General features: G+C 43.2%; 1 pseudogene across 1 annotated transcript; it reads left to right on the forward strand.

Annotated features, from left to right (window-relative positions):
* Window positions 1–13,624: 13,624 nt before the first annotated feature.
* Window positions 13,625–15,586, forward strand: LOC143626675 (uncharacterized; annotated as a pseudogene). Its single transcript, XR_013152463.1, has 2 exons — window positions 13,625–13,984; window positions 15,041–15,586. The product of XR_013152463.1 is annotated as an uncharacterized LOC143626675 (transcript).
* Window positions 15,587–18,288: the final 2,702 nt, after the last annotated feature.

Below are 18,288 nucleotides of genomic sequence, written 5' to 3' on the forward strand. Positions count from 1 at the left end.
CTCTTTATTCTCACGCGCAGATGTTTCATGCGCAGATGTGATATGCGTGAGCATGTGATATGCGTAAGCATATGTAATATGCGTGAGCATATGTGATATGCGCCACGCGCAGATGTGATATGCGTGAGCATATGTGATATGCGTGAGCATATGTGATGCGTGAGCATATGTGATATGCGCCACGCGCATAGGTTTTTGCTTTGTGTCTTCATGACATCCTGATTTCAAGCCTCTTGTCTATATCTTGTGGGTTGACCCGCCCCGCTCGATGTTAAGGCGGGTGCATACCCCTTCAAGCCCCCCCAGTCTAATGTGTGTCTTGTCTCGCGCGAGCAAGGTAAGATAGATATTAGACTTAATAGTTTGCTCTTTTAACAGGGTGGTTTGTCTTTTCTTTTTCATTTCTCATATGTGCGTTGCGCGAAATTCTATCCCTTTGGTTAAAACGAATCGTCAATGCACGTGGTTGGTTGATGATGACATGCATCAGAGATGGAGACGTAATGTTTCAGACCTTTCGCGTGCTCGAGGTGCTACAGTTGCCTTTCACGTCTCCTCATACAGTGTCAGGAACACGTGTCGCGCTTATGTTGGCCTACGCCTGCGCGTGGGGGCGCGTGAGCGTAGATCTGATTATTACTTGTTTCTCTTTCTCTCCCCTGGGCCTATAAAACCAAACCTTTTGAACAGTTTTTTCTTCATCTTCATTGTCATTTTCAGAGCTTTTGCTTCTTCAATTTACATTCCGATTAAGAGCCATTATCTTTGCTTCCAGATTTCCGTGCTTAAAGTAACCATATTGTTCGATTCGCAATTGTATGTCTGATAACCCAGACACCACAATTTCCCCTAGTAAAGGCTGTGTAAAATCAGTGGTTATGTCTACTTTGAAGAAGACCGGCAAGGGTAAACGGGTTGCCGAGGCCTAGTCGGAGGAGGGAGGGAAGAACAAGGCAGTGAAGAGATGGGATGAGATTCCCTGCAAGTTGAAACAATCTGACTTGGATAATCTCGTCGCCTCTCAGGGTTTTCTCCCTGAGTATGGCTGTCTGCTCCCGGCGACCGGGCAAACGGCGGCGGATCCTCCCGCCGGCTATATATCTTTATACTCTCATTTATTCACCCACTGTAATCTTCGTCTTCCAATAACGAGGTTTATAGGTGCGCTCCTCCAGTTTTACGGGATTCATATATCTCAGGTTCATCCCTGTGGACTAGTGCGCATGACTCATTTTGAGTTCATGTGCAAAGCTCAGCGCGAGGAGCCCACCCCTCGGCGCTTTCAATATTTTTATAAGCCAAAAATCCAAGATTCTTGGTTCTCATTCACACCGCGCAGTCAGAAGGTTAAGTGCTGCACTGTTTCCTTCAAAAGCCTTCATGACTGGGCTGAAAAATTCTTTTATATCAAGGCTGGTGTGATTCCCATCCGCATGACTATGCGCGCGATTACTTACGCGCCCGCGGATGATGACGTTCTTAAGAATCCATCTGGCGCGTGGGTTAAGAAGTTATCTGCTGAACCATCCCCCGCCAGGAAAATTTGCGAGGAAGCGTTGGTGGGGGTTGGCATGAGCAAGAGGTGGATTGACAGCGGGACTGAGCCTGTCATCCATGTTGATGGCTCAGGTGGGTTGTTTGTTCATTGCATTAATTTTGCGCGAGTATAATTCGTTTTGCTGATATCACTTGTCTTTTTTTATGCAAAAAGCAAGGAATACATCCACGCCGCCTATGACGAGCATACGGAAGGTGGCTCTGTCGCGCTGAGTGCTGGGGAAGTTGCTTTCCCTGATCGCTTCGATGATATGTTCATCCCTGTCGATTTAGAATTTTGTTTTTATAGCGATGCGCCTGGTAAGCCTTTGTATTTGTGCTTAGGCCCTTAGAGTACCAAATTTGGTTTTAACATTTCTGTTGCGCGTATTGAAGATGTGCTCGCTAATTATGAGTTGGAGCTTGTGGAAGAGGAAGTGGAGGAGGAAGAAGCTGAAGCGCAAAAACTCAAGCGCAAGGCTAAAGGCAAAACTGGCGCAGGGGCCAGTAAAAAACAGAAAAAAGATGATGCCTCTGTTGCCCAGAATCTTACTCCTACTCAGGCGAAGGGACTTTAGAAAACCAAGGGTTTTACTTCCAAGTTTTCCTCGTCTTCTTTGCCTCAAGGTGTGGGCAGTCCTCCCGTCCACACGAGGTATGGTGCCGCCACCTCGTCTCTGCGCGCGGCGGGCAAGGGAAGCGGTGCTGTGCCTGCTGTTTCGTCTTCTCCAACAGGTATACTTTGTTTATTTTTTGTGGTTTTATGAGCGTGATTCTGATAGTCATTAATGAAGCTTTGTTCACTCAAATGTTTGTAGAGCCGGCAACGTTGGTGGCTCAACCTCAGGCGCAGCAAGGTGCTGAGGCTACGCCGGAGGTTGTTTTGAAGTCCCCTGTTTTACCCTTGAAAAGGGGGAAAATGGACTACATGGCGATGTTTAATTCGCGGACTGCGGTGCGCCAAGGTATTTATTGCGCTTTGATTGTCTGATATTTTCCTTTAGTTCAAGTTATGAAGAATTTCTCTTTGTTGGTTTTTTAATTGGAATTATAGCTGGCACACAAGCTGCTGGTGGCACTGATAGCGCTGGCGCCGTTAGTTCTGCTCCTGCTCCAACAATTACTGAATCTCCTCTCATTGGGATCACTAAGGAGCAGGAGACTATTTTACGCGCTGATCTAACAGCGTCAAGACCTCCCTCACCTCCTCCTGCGCGCAGCCTTCCTCGTGAGACTATTTTTGATTTTTCCAAGTCGCAGGAGAAGAGAACTGTTATAGAGGATGATGAGGAGGTTAATTTTGAAGATTCTGATGGTGGCCGCGTAAGCCCTATAGCGCCACGAGATTTCGTGGCGTAGCCTTTTTCTCATGGGGCGGGCAGGAGCTCGCCAGCTGGCGCTAACCTTTCTGCCGGTTCTCCGCAGGTATAAGTTTATTTTGCTCCGCTGTGCAGACTTCCAAATTAGTGTTTTGATAACTAAAACCTTTCTTTGCGTTGCTTGTGTTTGTAGGGAGCCGATCACATATACCGCCCGAGCTGGAATATCACTGAAGAGAGCTCATTCCAATCCATGGGCGTATGTGAAGACTTTTGGGCTCACTCTGTTCCTCCAGCTGAAAGGAGGTTTCAAGAGGACCGCGCTCGCGTGGACTTGCTTAATAACCACCTTTTTGATGGGTTTGCGTTCTTTGCTGCCTCCCAAGAGCTTCGCAATGATTATATAAAGGTACGTGATGCCCTTGCGGAGGCCAAGCAAAAGGCTAAGATTTCTGTTTAGAATCTTTCTGATGCCTGAGAGAGGGCTGAGAAACTCCAAGCAGAACTTAGCGAGAACCGGGCAAGTGCCAACGCTGCTTTTGTGAAGCGCGGGTTTGAGCTGCAAGCTGCGCGGGAGAAGCTGCAAGCGGTAGAGGCAGACACGGCCAAGTAGGCGCGTCGAGCACGTGACCTGGAGTTGGAAGCAGAGGCGCGTGACCAAACTATTGCGCAGGTTAATACTGAAAAATCTTTATTAGAGAGTGAGGTTGCGCGCCTGAAGAAAGAGCTCGATGCTGCGCGAGCGGAAAAGAATGAAGCCTTGGCGGCAGCGGCGTCTGACAAAGAAGAGCTAAAACAAGCCAAGGAAACTGTTGAGTTGTTAAACTCTCAGATCCCTGCTCTTGAGATGTCTGTTTCTTCCCTCGCGCAGGACCGTCAGTGGTTGATTTCACAGGGTGTGACTCGTTGCGCTTATGCGATGAAATACTCAGACGAGTTTCAGACCCTTGTGATGGATTGTAATGCGGCGTCGCGCTTGGTGGGTCGAGTTGAAGGGTTTAAGGATGGTTATGAATATGGCATGCTAAAGAAGAATCCATCCGACTACCCTTATCAGCTCGACGTTGTCTGCGCTGACATGGCTGAGGTGGGGGAGAAGTACCTGAATACTCCAATTCCCATCCTTGAGCAGGTATTTTAACCTTAATGAGTTTACTTGACTTATTTTCATAATCTTTTGTATTCATACTGTTCCTTGTGACTTGCAGATAGCCGCGCTTGCTGACCAGCCCGATCTTGGCGCTTTAAAGAAATTACTTGATGAATGTGAAGGAACTGGTGGCAGTGATGATGGCGCGGGCAATGCTACCTCTGCCAGCGGCTCTGGCGTGGCCAAAGGACCTACTCCTGACGCTATCATAATAGAAGACGACTATATTCAAGACGAACAGCTTGATTATGGTAAGTTTGGAGATGACGAGGAGCGGGCTGCGCCAGATGCTGAGGGAGGAAGTAATGATGAGGACGATGAAGAGGCTGATATTGATATAGAGACTTGAAAAGCCCTTCTTGTTTTTTTTTTTTTTTTTTTTTTTTTGTAGTTTTTACCTCATCATTTGTAAATTTGTAAACTTCTATGTTTGTGGAATGAAATTTTGTTTTTCCCTTATTCGCATCTTGCGCATTCCCAATTCGTCTCTTTATATTGCATGTTTGTGCTCGTTGAATATAAGGTATGCTTACACATTGAAACTTGGACAAGGCTTTAAGGAAATTATTTTATTTAATCCTTAACAGTTGTCATATTTCAAGTTATTTTGCAATATTCTGAATATGCAGACACGTGCCTTAGCATTTCATTGTTCCTCTTTTGCGCGACGTTATCGTGCATTTATTATAGGGAATTATGAATGAGTTTTTTAGCCTTTACGTGTCAGTATGTGTTACTCTGCTTATATCCATTATAATCCCATGCGCGGCCCCGACCTGAGACCTTAACAACTATGCTTTGGCATGTGCTTTGCCTTAGTTGTGCTTAGGTATTTTTATGGTCCAGCTGCGCAATACGTATGATGGATGCTATGAGTAATTTGAGCTAAGGCTCATATTATTGGGCTAAGGCCCTGAGCTAAGGCTCATATTATTGGGCTAAGGCCCTGACGTTTTAGAGTTAAAACTCGTTAACGCGTTTGAGCTTAAAGCTCGCGCATGTATGTTTTACTTCGTTTTATTTTTAGTTTGATGTCAATACAATGTTGTCATATTGCTCAAAATTAATAAAGGGAAGTGTGAAACACGTATGCAAAAGGTAATAAAACGCATATTAAGAGAAAATAGCGCGTATCATTATTCATAATGGCTTAAATAGCCTTGATTACAAACATGACAACTTTTACATGAAACATTTTCTAAGTTGTGCTGCGTTCCATATGCGCGGGATCTTCTTTCCATTTAAATCTTTTAAAGCGTATGCGCCTTTTCCCAATTCTTCCGAGACTTGATAAGGTCCCTCCCAGTTGGGAGACATCTTTCCCGGGGGTATTGCGCGACTAGCTTCATTGTTTCGAAGGACAAAATCATTCTTCTTGAAGTGGCATTCTTTCACGCGCTGATTGTAATATTTTTCTAGTTTTTTCTTGTATTTGGCTTCACTGATGATAGCCGCCTCTCTTCGCCCTTCAAGTAAATTGAGATCCAACCTCCTTTCTTGCTCATTATCCGTCTTACTCATCATGAGCACTCTATAGGATGGGCATCCAATTTTTGCTGGAATCATAGCCTCCGTTCCATAGGTTAGGCTGGACGGGGACTCGCCATTGCTGGTTTTGCTTAATGTCCTGTGCGCCCACAGGACATTAGGTAACTCCTCGACCCATGCATGGGACTCTCCCTCCAACCTTTTCTTCAGCCCATTCAGCAAGCTCTGGTTCGCGCGTTCCACTTGGCCATTCCCTTGAGGGTGGTATACTGAAGTGAAGACCTGGTTGAGCCAACTGGATATCTTCCTGTCAGTGAATTGTTTGCCATTGTCGCTCACGATTTCCATGGGCAGGCCAAAACGACATACGATGTGGCTCCAAATAAATTGCTTCATTGCCTCGGCTGTGATTTTTGCTAGTGGCTTGGCTTCAACCCATTTTGTGAAATAGTCTACTACCACTACCAAAAACTTTACTCGCCCTGGCGCTTGCGGCAAGGGACCCACAATATCGATTGCCCACTTGTGGAAAGGCCATGCAGAGGTCACCGGAATCAAGTTGTTCTTTGGTTGCATGGTATTTGGCGCATAGCTCTGACACGCTTTGCATTTTTGGATCTCTTTTAACGCGTCCAAGTACATGCCTGGCCAATAGTAACCTGCGTTCATTGCCTTGGCGACCACCATGCGCAGGCAAGCATGTATTCCGCAGATTCCTTCGTGTATCTCTCTGATCACATAGCTTGCTTCCTCAGCGTCTAGGCATTTCATGAGTGGTCCAAGATAAGAGCGTCGATATAACGTACCATCGAGCAGTTCGTAATTCTGCGACTTGTGTCTTATCTTCCTCCCCTGTGCGCGATCGTCTGGTACCTTTCCCTCCTTCAAGAATTCCATTATTGGAGTTATCCATGATGAAGGTGTTGTATAAATTACAAGAACAGACTTCGCTCCCACTGACGGGTTGCTCATTACTTCCACCCTGACATCTTTGCCAAAATGATCGAAGCTGGTTGATGCCATTTTGCTTAGCGCGTCGGCGGACTTATTTTCACTGCGCGGAATGTGTATGATTCTGAAAAAGTCAAATTGTTCGGTGAGTTTCTTCGCTTGCTCTAGATACAGAGGCATGGTGTTCTCTTTTGCATCATAAAGGCCATTGACTTGTGCTGCTACCAGGTATGAATTGACATGAGCCTCTAGCTTTTTAACTCCGAACTTGTACGCGATGCGCAAACCAGCCAGCAGGGCTTCATACTCAGCTTCAGTGTTGGTGCTCTTGAAATCCAACCTGATTGCGTAGGTATACTCATGATTTTCTGGATCCACCAGTTTGAGGCCTGCGCTGGACCCTTCGTTGTTTGAAGCTCCATCAGTGAATAATCTCCAAACGTTTTCTTCATTATTGGCTTGCGGAGGGTCTACTTCGCGCTGAGCCTCTTCGACCTTTCCTTCAGGGATTTCTGCGATGAAATCAGCTAAGACTTGTCCCTTGATTGCTGGACGAGGCTTATAGGTGATCGTGTGCTCCCCTAATTCCAGCGCCCATTTTGTCAGCCTTCCTGAGAGCGCGGGAAGCCGCAAGACTTGCTGGATGTTGTAACCAGTCAGGACTTCAATAGGATGACCATTGAAATATCTGTGAAGCTTGCGCGACGCATGCGTTAGTGATAAAACTAACTTTTCTATGATGGTGTAGCGCGTCTCCGGATCTGTCAGCACCCGACTTACATAATAAATTGGTGTTTGGATTCCCTTGCGATCCACCAACAATACTGCGCCAATGGCGTGTTCTCCTGCTGACAGGTATAACGTTAATGTTTCACCAGGTAGTGGAGCTGTGAGCGCAGGCAGATTTATCAGACATTCTTTTATCTCACTGAAAGCTTGCTCGGCCTCAGGCGTCCACTTGAATTGGCTTTTCTTTAAGCAATTTCTCAATGTGTTAATGAATGGGGTAGATTTGCTTGCATGGTTTGCTAGGAACCTGTTAATTGATACCAATCTACCATTCAACTTTTGAACTTCCTTCATGATAGATGGTGAGGGCATGCTGAGGATAGCCTCCACCTTCTCTGGGTTCACCCTGAAACCATCCTTGGTGACCATTACGCCGAGAAATTTCCCTTCTTCCACGCCGAATGTGCATTTGCTCGGGTTGAGCTTCATGTTTACTTCCTTTAGGCGCCGAAGGTTTTCTTCGATGTCTTTGAGCATTTGTTTTTCCTCCCTGCTTTTAATCACCAAATCATCCACGTAGACTTCTAAGTTTTTTCCAATCTGCTCGTTGAAAATTGCATCCATGAGTCTTTGGTAAGTGGCTCCTGCATTCTTCAGACTAAAGGGCATTTTTGTGTAACAGAAAACACCCTTGTCAGTTCTGAAAGCAGTCTTGTCTTCATCCTGCGGTGCCATTTGAATTTGGTGATAGCCCTTATAGGCATCCAGGAAACATTTGAGCTTAAATGGCGCCACAGAGTCCACCTTCGCGTCAATGTTTGGGAGGGGGTAACAATCTTTTGGACACGCTTTGTTGAGGTCTTTGAAATCAATGCACATTCTCCATGACCCATTGCTCTTCTTTACCATCACAGGATTGGCTACCCATGTTTGGTATCGTATTGGGCGAATATATTCGCGCGCAGTAGATCTTCTACTTGCTCATTCATGGCCTTTGCCTTCTCGTCTCCCATGACTCTTTTCTTTTGAGCAATTGGCTCTACAGACTTAAATGTGTTGAGAGAGTGCTGCGCCAGGTCTCGCGGTACCCCAGTCATATCAGAATGTTGCCACGCGAAGACTGACGTATACGTTGTGAGCAATCTTTTCATTCTCACCCTTGTGTCATTTGATATCGTAGCTCCGATTGTGATTGTTTGTTCTGGGAATTTTGGGTTGAGAATCCATTCCTCTGGCGCGTTGTTTGCCACTGGAAGCTTCATTCTCCCTTCTCGAGGTATACTTGTTACTGCGCATAAATGATCTCGATACACAAATGTTACTCCTGTTGGTGTTGGGAACCCCAACGCACCATGCGCTGGTGACAGTATGGTGTTGAATTGGGCAATCGTTCCTCTACCCAAGATCATACTATGGCATGAAGTGGTGGGCAAGACCAGAAAGTTGACAATTTCAGCTCGCTTGTGCTTCTCATCCCCCATAGTTAGTTCGAATTATATCTGACCTAGGGGGTGAATAATTTCGTTTGAGACACCTGAGATTGGTGCACTCACAACTTCGAGCCTTGCTTGGTCCTCTGGATCCAACTTCCCGAAACATTGCTCATACATGATGTCTGACTCACTACCGGTGTTCACCAGGACTCTTGACACCTCATAATGAGCGATGTGTGCAGTGATGACTAGAGGACAGCAGATAGACGGGCCTCCTCTGATTCTTGGAAAGATTACTTTTTGCTCGCGCCTATCCCCTTGGATTTGCGCGCTTCTCTTCCTCGATCTTTGCCCTTGCCTTCCTCCTTCAGCTACACAGATTCTTTTGAATTTTTTACTGGCTGAGGCTCCGTCTGGTTGTTCGTTCTCTGTTCTTGGGTTTTTTACTAGGTGAGCCAACTTGCCTGATTTCACATCTTTTTCGATCGCATCCTTCAAATAGTGGCATGCATCGGTGTTGTGCCCTGTGGATTTGTGAAACTCACATTATTTGCCTCTGTTTGGTGGTCCCTTATGGAGTAATGGCCTGGGGCTTTTAAACTAGACATTCTCTTTGCTTAACACTTGCGAAGGCGTTTTGGTGAGGGGAGTCCATATTCTTGGTAGAGGTCTATTAGGCTCTCTGCCGCCTTCCTTCTTGTCACCCTCTCCGCGATTAAGAATGTCTTTTTGGGGCTGGGGTGAACTTTGTTGCGCTTGCTTTTCTGCGGGAGAATAATTGGTTTGTTGCAACCTGGACCATACGGAGTTTTGTTTGCCCCTCCTTTCATTTTTGCGTGGTGCTTCTGTTTGATGCCCTCTATCTCTTGCTCTGACTTGGGCAATTTGTTTTTCATTTCGCGCGAAGACTCGCGATGCTTCCATAAGCTTAGCCCAAGTGGTTGGCATGCCTTCTCTGCTCACGAGAGCTCTGCGGAGTTGATCACTGTGCGCACCTTGTATAAAGGCAACGCGCAAGAGTTGTTCAGTGATGCCTCCAATTGCAAGAGATTCCTGATTGAAACGAGTTATGTAGTCCTCAATGGTTTCATCATTCCTGCGCACGCAGTGCATGATGTCATCGAGGTCACGCGTGTGTCTGCGCTGCTGTACAAAGTGAGCCTGGAACTTTTCCAATAGCTCTTCGAACCCATCGATTTGTCCTGTCAGCAAGCTTTCGAACCAGACACGCGCTGCGCCCGTGAGGCAGCGAGCAAACATGTGACACCATGTTGGCATCGTCCAGCTTTCTAGGTTTCAAGTGTTGTAAAAACCTTGTAAGAAATCATCTGGATCTGTTGTACCATCGTACTTGCCTAAACCACTTGGCATCTTGGTTTTGTGTTGAATGGGAGCCTTCGCAATGCGCTCAGTGAATTTTGAACGTTTTACCAAGATGGCTGGCCTATATGGTGTGGTTACGTCCACTTGCTCTTTCGCTTGTGGGTTGTATGGTGTGTATAGATCCATATCAGCTTTGGCTCCAGGTGCTATGTTCATGTGTGCGCGAAGCTGTGAACCTCCCTGCATGAGTATCTCGCGTCTTCCTCATGTTGTGCACCTCTTCCTCATCACTAATATCAGCGTGTTCGGTGTGAACAGAATGACCGTCTTCCGGCGCGCGCGCCTTTTTTGTTGTTCCCTGAATGGTTTGTTTATCAAATGCGAGCCTTTGTGTTAAGTCGGCTAACTTTTTGTGTTTTACCAGCTCATTGTATTTGTCCATTAAACGCCGTTGTTCGTTTATGAGCCATTCTTTAGGGTCATTGGTTTCAACTTCCGGACCCATTGGTCCTTTTTGTTTTGTACCAGTCAGATTTTGGAACGTGAGATCGTCTGGGGGAGTTTCAGTCTGGCTATGAGGTGTTGTGTTGAAGGGATGGTTACTGGTGGTGCGCGCAGTGTCACGCGGAACCCTCAGAACCTGATGTCCCTCATTAACATCATCAAGCTCATTATCCTCCAGAACTTGATCATTGTTTCGAACACCGGAAACCATGGTGAAGATTTTCAGAGAGAAAACTGATGAAATAGTGGTTTTGTTGCCGTTGTAACAGGTGATGGCGCCAATGAAGAAACGTGTATCGACTTACTTGTATTCGATCTACGTTCCTCGGGTATGAGTGTGCTATATCACCGATGGTTTTCCGAGATACGAGTTCTTCCACCTACAAAACGAACAGCACTGTGAGCTTACCCCTCAGAAAGGGACAGAGGGGTCCTCTTTGGGGTAACCCTCCGGTGTGAGAATAAGATATTGCAGGAGAAGATAAGAATGTGAAAATGAGTAAAGGATTCAGAATATATTTCTTGCTTGACCCCAACTGTGGAGGTGGTGTGGTATTTATAGTATTAGGGTTTCCAATGATTGGGCTCAGACCCAATTAGGGCCTTTTTGGCCTCCTCCTATTGCTTCGCGCCACGTGTACTTAGGACACCTGGTGCTTTTTCATTGATTATTCTCTGACCAAGGTATTTTACCTGACCCATGTGCCATCACGTGGTGGCACATGGGTTTTGCTGAGTTGTCCACCCTTCATTGGCAGCTGTCAACATCAGCACATTCTTTATTCCTTAAAAGATACCTTCTGGAAGGTTGTCTGATGAGTACAATCATGTTTGTCCTTATCCTGATTTGGATTAGACTATTGTCTCATTTGTTGTGTTGTCCTTTATGCGCCTATCCCGGGGATGCGCAAGGTCTTCTCTTTATTCTCACGCGCAGATGTTTCATGCGCAGATGTGATATGCGTGAGCATGTGATATGCGTGAGCATATGTGATATGCGCCACGCGCAGATGTGATATGCGTGAGAATATGTGATGCGTGAGCATATGTGATATGCGTGAGCATATGTGATATGCGCCACGCGCATAGGTTTTGGCTTTGTGTCTTCATGACATCCTGATTTCAAGCCTCTTGTCTATATCTTGTGGGTTGACCCGCCCCGCTCGATGTTAAGGCGGGTGCATACCCCTTCAAAGATCAAGAACCCGGACTCCCAAACCGGGTCGGAGCCGAAGTGGGTCACCGAATTCGGGTCTGCTCAGGCGAATGAAAAACCATCAGGGTCAACTCGAACCCGTTATGTCAAGGTCCGGGAGCATGGAGTTGTTCCTTCTGTCGCCGCTTCGGGAAGGTCCGGATCCGAATGACCCAACTGGGGACGTCGCCGAGTCGAAAGCTGAGAGCTGGGGTCACTGGATGACGGGTCACTGGTGTCGGGCTCCGGCTGGTTCTGGAGCGTACCAAAGGTCGGATTTGAGACTGCTGCTTGGTGTCTTGGGTGCGCCGCTTGCACCGGTGCACGTTAGCAACTTGGAACCGTTTCCCCATCTCAGCATCAAAGACACCCATTGTTAGTATTTGCTATAATTATTAGTTTTATTATTACGAATATTATTTTTTTAAAAGAAAGTTAAATTGTTTGACTATAAAGTCAAAATCGTATCATGTTTCATGCCAATGTGAAAAGAAGTGGTGTGTGTTCATGTGTAGGGTCTTTTAAATAAATTTAGGATCTTATCCAATGAAAATACAAGTACATTGTGTGAATGGGATGGTTTGAAATTTTTGGTGGTGTTCTATATGTGTCTGCTTGTTTCAAGGTAAATTCCAACCTGTTATTTTCATCTTTTTTACCATGTGAACATGTCTCCGGTAGGGGCGTGCATGTGTCGATTTTTGGGTTCTAACCGAACATTTTTATTTTTTTGGATTTGGGTCCAGTTTTATCATTTGGGCTTGAAAGTTTAGGTATGGAAAAAATTTGGTCTAAAATAATTGATATTATTATACATTTGAGCTAAAGTATTTGGGTTACACTATTTATTAATTACTTAACATTCATGTTAAAAAATGAAAATGTATAAATTTGGTTTAGCCTTTACGGTTTTAATTACGTGCACAACCGAACTGAATTGAAAATTCAGTTTGTACGGAAACATGAAACCAAACCGTCGGTTTTTCTTTGGATTTGGTTATTGGTTTTCTCAATTCTAGTTTAGTTTTTTCGGTTTTATACACACCTCTAGTTGCTAGTAAACTCGACTAATCAATATAAATGGGATCAGGTAAAATGCAGCTATGCTTGATATTTATATATTTTTTTTCTCTTTTGTCTTTTTCTCTAGCATGCTTTTAGACACAATGATTCAAAATTTTGACATGCATGTTTATGGGAATTCAAAATAGTAATGATGCTTATGTTCCCTTTTTCATTTTTCCAGTGAGAATTTGTTTATTTTCACATTTCTTGAAAAAATAAAGAATTCTTTATTTTCGTAGACCAAGTTTCAAGATTATAAAAAATGGATTTTTTTGGTGAAAATTTAAAAAAAGTAATGGTATTCTGTTTCTGTTTCATTTTTCAAGTGGGAATTTGTTTATTTTAAATTTTTTTTAAAAAGCAGAAAATTTTATTTGGGTAGATCAATTATCATTTATCAAGATTCTTGACCATATGTTGGTTGGTTATTTGTCTACATATAAAGGAATTAAAGTTGAATATTATAGATTATAAAAAAATGTTTTTTTAAGGGAAACAAAAATAAAAAAAAGTAGTGATTTTTCTTTTCCTTTTTTTGTGAGAATTTGTTTATTTTGTCATTGTTTGAAAAAGATGGAAGAAAATTTCATTTAGGGTGGATTAAGTTTCAAGATTCTTGATCATATATTATAAAAAAGAAATGAAAGTTGAGCATCAAATATAATATAAAAATGGATTGTTTTGGTGCAATTTCAAAAAAGTAATGATTTTTTTGTTACTTTTTCAACTCTGAAGTGGATATTAATTTATTTTTACCATTTCTTGAAGGAAAAAAAAAATCTTTGTTTGGATAGATCAAGTTTCAAGATTCTTGAGAATCTTTTGTTTGGTTATTGAGTAAACACAAAGAAATGGAAGTTGAACATTAACTATTACAAAAATAGATTTTTTTTGTTGGAAGTTGTTATGCTGTTGTTATCAATCATGTGTTTGGTGGCTGCAGGAAACTTCATCAGCACAGTACATACTGCAGCAATACATGGCGGCATGTGGCGGCCAAAAGGTTCAGAACTCGATTCACAATGCGTACGCGATGGGGAAAGTGAAAATGTTGGCGTTTGATATCGAGACCGCTACAAAAGTTATAAAGAATAGAAATTCGTCTAGAACCGCGGAGTTTGGTAGTTTTGTGTTGTGGCAGATGAACCCTGATATGTGGTATGTTGAGCTTGCTTTAGGTGCGAGTAAGGTTCATGCTGGCTGCAATGGGCCGCTTGTGTGGTGGCATACACCTTGGCTTGGTGCGCATGCGGCTAAAGGACCAGTTAGACCCTTGCGTCGGGCCCTTCAGGTTATTAATCTTTAGCTTGATTTCTTCCATATTTGGCAGAACTCTAAACGAGCCGAGCCAGGTTGGTTGAGTTTAATTTCTTAATGAGCTGAAACGTTGAGCTTCAGCTTTGCTTGTAAAAAGCTGGGCGAAGCTTGCTGAGTCAACGTGCGTCGTTTATTTTTAAGAAGTTCATCTATATATATACATATATATATAAAATATTTAAATATTGTATGCTGGTATATTATAAAAAGAAAAAAAACAGTAAATATCTTTTAATATGTCTAGTCTTTTTACGTTTGACGTTTTACGCTCTTGTAGTCTTGTTTTGTTTTAGTACTTTTCTTTATTATTAAAAAGTGCCATATGGGCTTTAACTTACAGAATGTGTTATGAATAATACACTTATAATTTTGTGTTAATATATATTATACATAACTAAAAGTTTTAAGTTTATTATTTATAATATGTTTTGTAAGCTAAAGCCCACATTTTTAAAAGTCAAAGCTATAAAACTTTGGCTTTTATTTAAATTAAACGAACTGTCGAGCCACGCAGCCAGCTACATTTATGTACTTAGTAAGCGTCTGGCTTTAAATTAAACGAGCCGTCGAGCCATGTAGGCAGCTGCATTTTATGTACTTAGTAAACGTTTGGCTTTAAACCTAATGAGCCAACGGGCTAGTTATATTTAGATATACACAAAATTTTGGCTTTAATTTAAATGAGCAGCCAGCTAACGAGCGTGCCACACTGCCACGAGTAGAGCGAACCTTAGCTCTGGCTCGGCTTGGCTTGGCTTGTTTACTGATCGAGCTTACTCAGTTTTGGCTTGGCTGCTTTCCTAATGGGCAAAGCCCGAGGCAAGGTTGACTCGACTTGTGGTTGGTTCATTGGTTCGCTTGTTTTCGTTTGATCCATGAGCTTTTGGAACAGTCGCGTTGAGTCATGGGTCAAACCTGGTTCGGGTCAGAACACATGACGGTGTTTACCCTATTTCTCATAACTTCTTAACATCATAACATGCTTAAAAGATTCTAGGTTCAAACAATACATGATTGGTCTGTTTACCAGGGTCTGGACCCACGAACAACTGCAAGCATGTTCGCAAACGCAAGATGCACAGGCGAGAAAAAAATCAACGACGAGGATTGTTTCATCCTCAAACTATGTGCAGACCCGCACACATTAAAAGCTAGAAGCGAAGGGCCTGCAGAGATCATCCGACATGTGTTTTTTGGTTACTTCAGCCAGAAAACCGGGCCCTTAATCCACCTAGAAGATTCACATCTAACCCGAATCCAAACAAATGGTGGCGATGCGGTTTATTGGGAGACCACAATCAACTCTTTCCTTGAAGATTATCGGCCTGTTGAAGGGGTCATGATTGCTCACGGGTCGATCGGTTGTGACCCTTTTCAGGTTCGGTAAGACTGCTATGAGCCACACAAAGACCTGGATGCAAGAGGCATGGACCATTGAGGAAGTGGCGTTTAATGTACCCGGGCTTTCGGTTGATTGCTTTATTCCACCGGCTGAGTTACGGTTCGCGGATGTGAGTGATGAGTCTGAGTATCGTTGAGAAGACCGGGTTAAAACTGCGAGTTATCGGGCTAAAGTTGAGGCATTAGATCGGTCACGTGATGGGCCGGGCCGGGCTGTAATGTCGAGGTGTATGAAAAGATAGGGGGTGCTAATAGGGGATAGATTTGACATGTAAAATGCAATAGAAGAAGTTGATTATGAGCAAGTTTTGTTGAATCTGTTAATATTCAGGCGACAAGAGTTTTGTCATAAAGTCAATGTTCTGTTTGCATCATATCTTAGTTTAAAGGGGTGTTAAGTTAGGGTTAGAGAGTTGACCCATGTAAAGTCTTGTTTTAGAGACTGACATTTAATATCTTATCTTTGTGCAACACATAATCTTTTGAAGTTCAGTTATTTTTGTTTTGAGTAGATGTGCACAAAACAACTGGTTCCGGACCCAAAAAGGTGTACCTAACTCGGAACTGGTTCCAGTTCATACCCGGTGGCCCTAATACCCGGTTTGGGTATTTATATACCCGAAATCCGTACCCGGTTCCACATATTATATCCCCAATCGGTTCGTACCCGGTTCCATTTTGTAACCGGTTCCGGTTCCTACCCGGAATAACCGGTTCCGCCGTTTTTTTTAAAGTCAGTTGCAGGTCAAGCTAGCCGTTGGAACCGGTTCCAACGGTAATATAGCCGTTGGAACCGGTTTTTGAGAGTAATATATCCGTTGTAACAGGTTCCAACGGTAATATAGCCGTTGGAACCGGTTTTCGATGCACAAAACCTTTGTATAAATTGTTTTTCATCCCTTGTTTCTCCACAAAACTCAAAAACAATCTAAAATACTTCTCGTTTAGCAACCCGACCATCCGACTCAATAATATTATGGCACCATCAAAAATACTAATAACAAGGCTAACAAGAATGTATTTATTAAACCTGTTCATGCTCAAGATGACCCACAAGTTCTTGCGGTTGTCGACCATACCCGCAACCAAGACGTATGGAAGAATTGGGATTTGGTTATCACTGTCGGAGGTGACCAAAAGGCTCGTTGCAAACTTTATGGAACTTTCTTAAAGCAAGATTCCAACTCGACTTTAAGAAAGCACATCGAGAAGCCATTTTGCAAGGCCTTGAAAGGCATTCTCGCAACCGATCAATTGGATTTGGGTAAAGATGGTACACTATTTCGTTACAACATGAACCAAGTTCAAGATAGAATGGCAAAGTTTGTTATTCAACGAGGTTTGCCATTTAACCACTTTGACGACCCGGATTTGACGTCGTTGATTCGAGAAACTCTACAACCGCGATACACACATGTAAGTCGTACTACCCTAAGACGTCATTGTATCAAGTTGTGGGAGTGTGCAAAAAAAGAGTTAATCGAGTTTTTTCATTCTTTACAACCGATTGTTAGTTTAACTACCGATGTTTGGTTGGCACCACACGGGTCACCCAAATCATACATATGTGTCACCGCTCATTAGGTTGATCCGGTGACATGGCAATTGATGAAACGCACCATCGCATTTGAAAACTTCCCGTTCTCACATACCGCCGAAAAATTGTTTGAATTGGTTGATGAAGTTATAATGACTTACAACTTGAAAAATAAAATATTTTCGATTTCGTTTGACAACGCATCAAACAATACAAAGGCGGCCAAAAAATTTATCATTAAATATTCACCACCTTGTTACGGAGATTTTTTTTCATGTTCGATGTGTTGCACATATCATCAATTTGGTTGTTCAAAAAGGTCTCGACAATGAAAACATTTGTGAAGATTTAAGTTTCTTTAGACTTATGTTACAAGATGTTTTCAAAAGTGGTAAAAGAAGACATCTTGAATATAAGAACTATTACAAGTCGGTTGAAAGAAAGTATTTGGGGTCGAATTGGGACGATCCAACCCGTTGGAATTCAACTTGTCATATGCTCAAGTGTGCTTTCGCCCAACGCCAAACTCTACAAAGTTTTCATAACAATCTTATTGATGTACGCGAGGCCGATATGGTTCCCGAAAGTGTTTGGGTCAATGTTGCTTATTTTTTTGGAGTATCTTGATGTGTTCAAAACCTCAACAACAAAGTTATCGGAAGTTTATTATCCTACTAGTTGTTGTGTTTTGCAAGAATTGTACAACATGTCTTCTACTTTTAGAGAGTTTGAGGAGAAGAACAAACTATTCAAGAATATTGTTGCGGTAATGAAGGAAAAGTTCTTAAAATATTTTGAAAACATACCGCCGGTCTATACTTGTGTCGCCGCTTTAAAGCCCTATTGGAATGTTAATGGGGTTGAGACATTGATCGAGGAAATATTCGACAACATGGGAATGCACGAGATCGACCCGAAGATGTCGACGGAAGCGAAGGAAAAGTTTAACAAACACCTTCATGACCTTTATGACCATTATTTTCAAATTTATGGTCCAAGCGCGAGATCGTCTTTTGTGAGGCAACCAATGACTAGTAGGCCGTGCAAGGACAAACTTATAAACTTGATGAATGTGGTTCGTGAATCGGCATCTAAGAGGCAAAGAGGAAACACACCAAGCAGCGACTTGGTCGATATAGTGGAGCAAACTATGTTGAAGCGCAACGGTCGACGAAATTCGCAATATTGATTTGTTGGCTTGGTGGAAAGGAAAATAAAACGAATTTCCTATTCTATTCGCCATGGTTCGTGATTTGCTTGCCGTACAAGCCTCAACGGTTGCTTTCGAATCGGTTTTCTATCTTTAGTGGGAGAGTATTATCAATGCGAATAACAAAATT

The sequence above is a fragment of the Bidens hawaiensis genome, unplaced genomic scaffold (genome assembly GCF_021521415.1).
Source record: "Bidens hawaiensis isolate Kalapana, Puna unplaced genomic scaffold, B.hawaiensis_p1.1 tig00004477_1, whole genome shotgun sequence".
NCBI lineage: Eukaryota > Viridiplantae > Streptophyta > Magnoliopsida > Asterales > Asteraceae > Bidens > Bidens hawaiensis.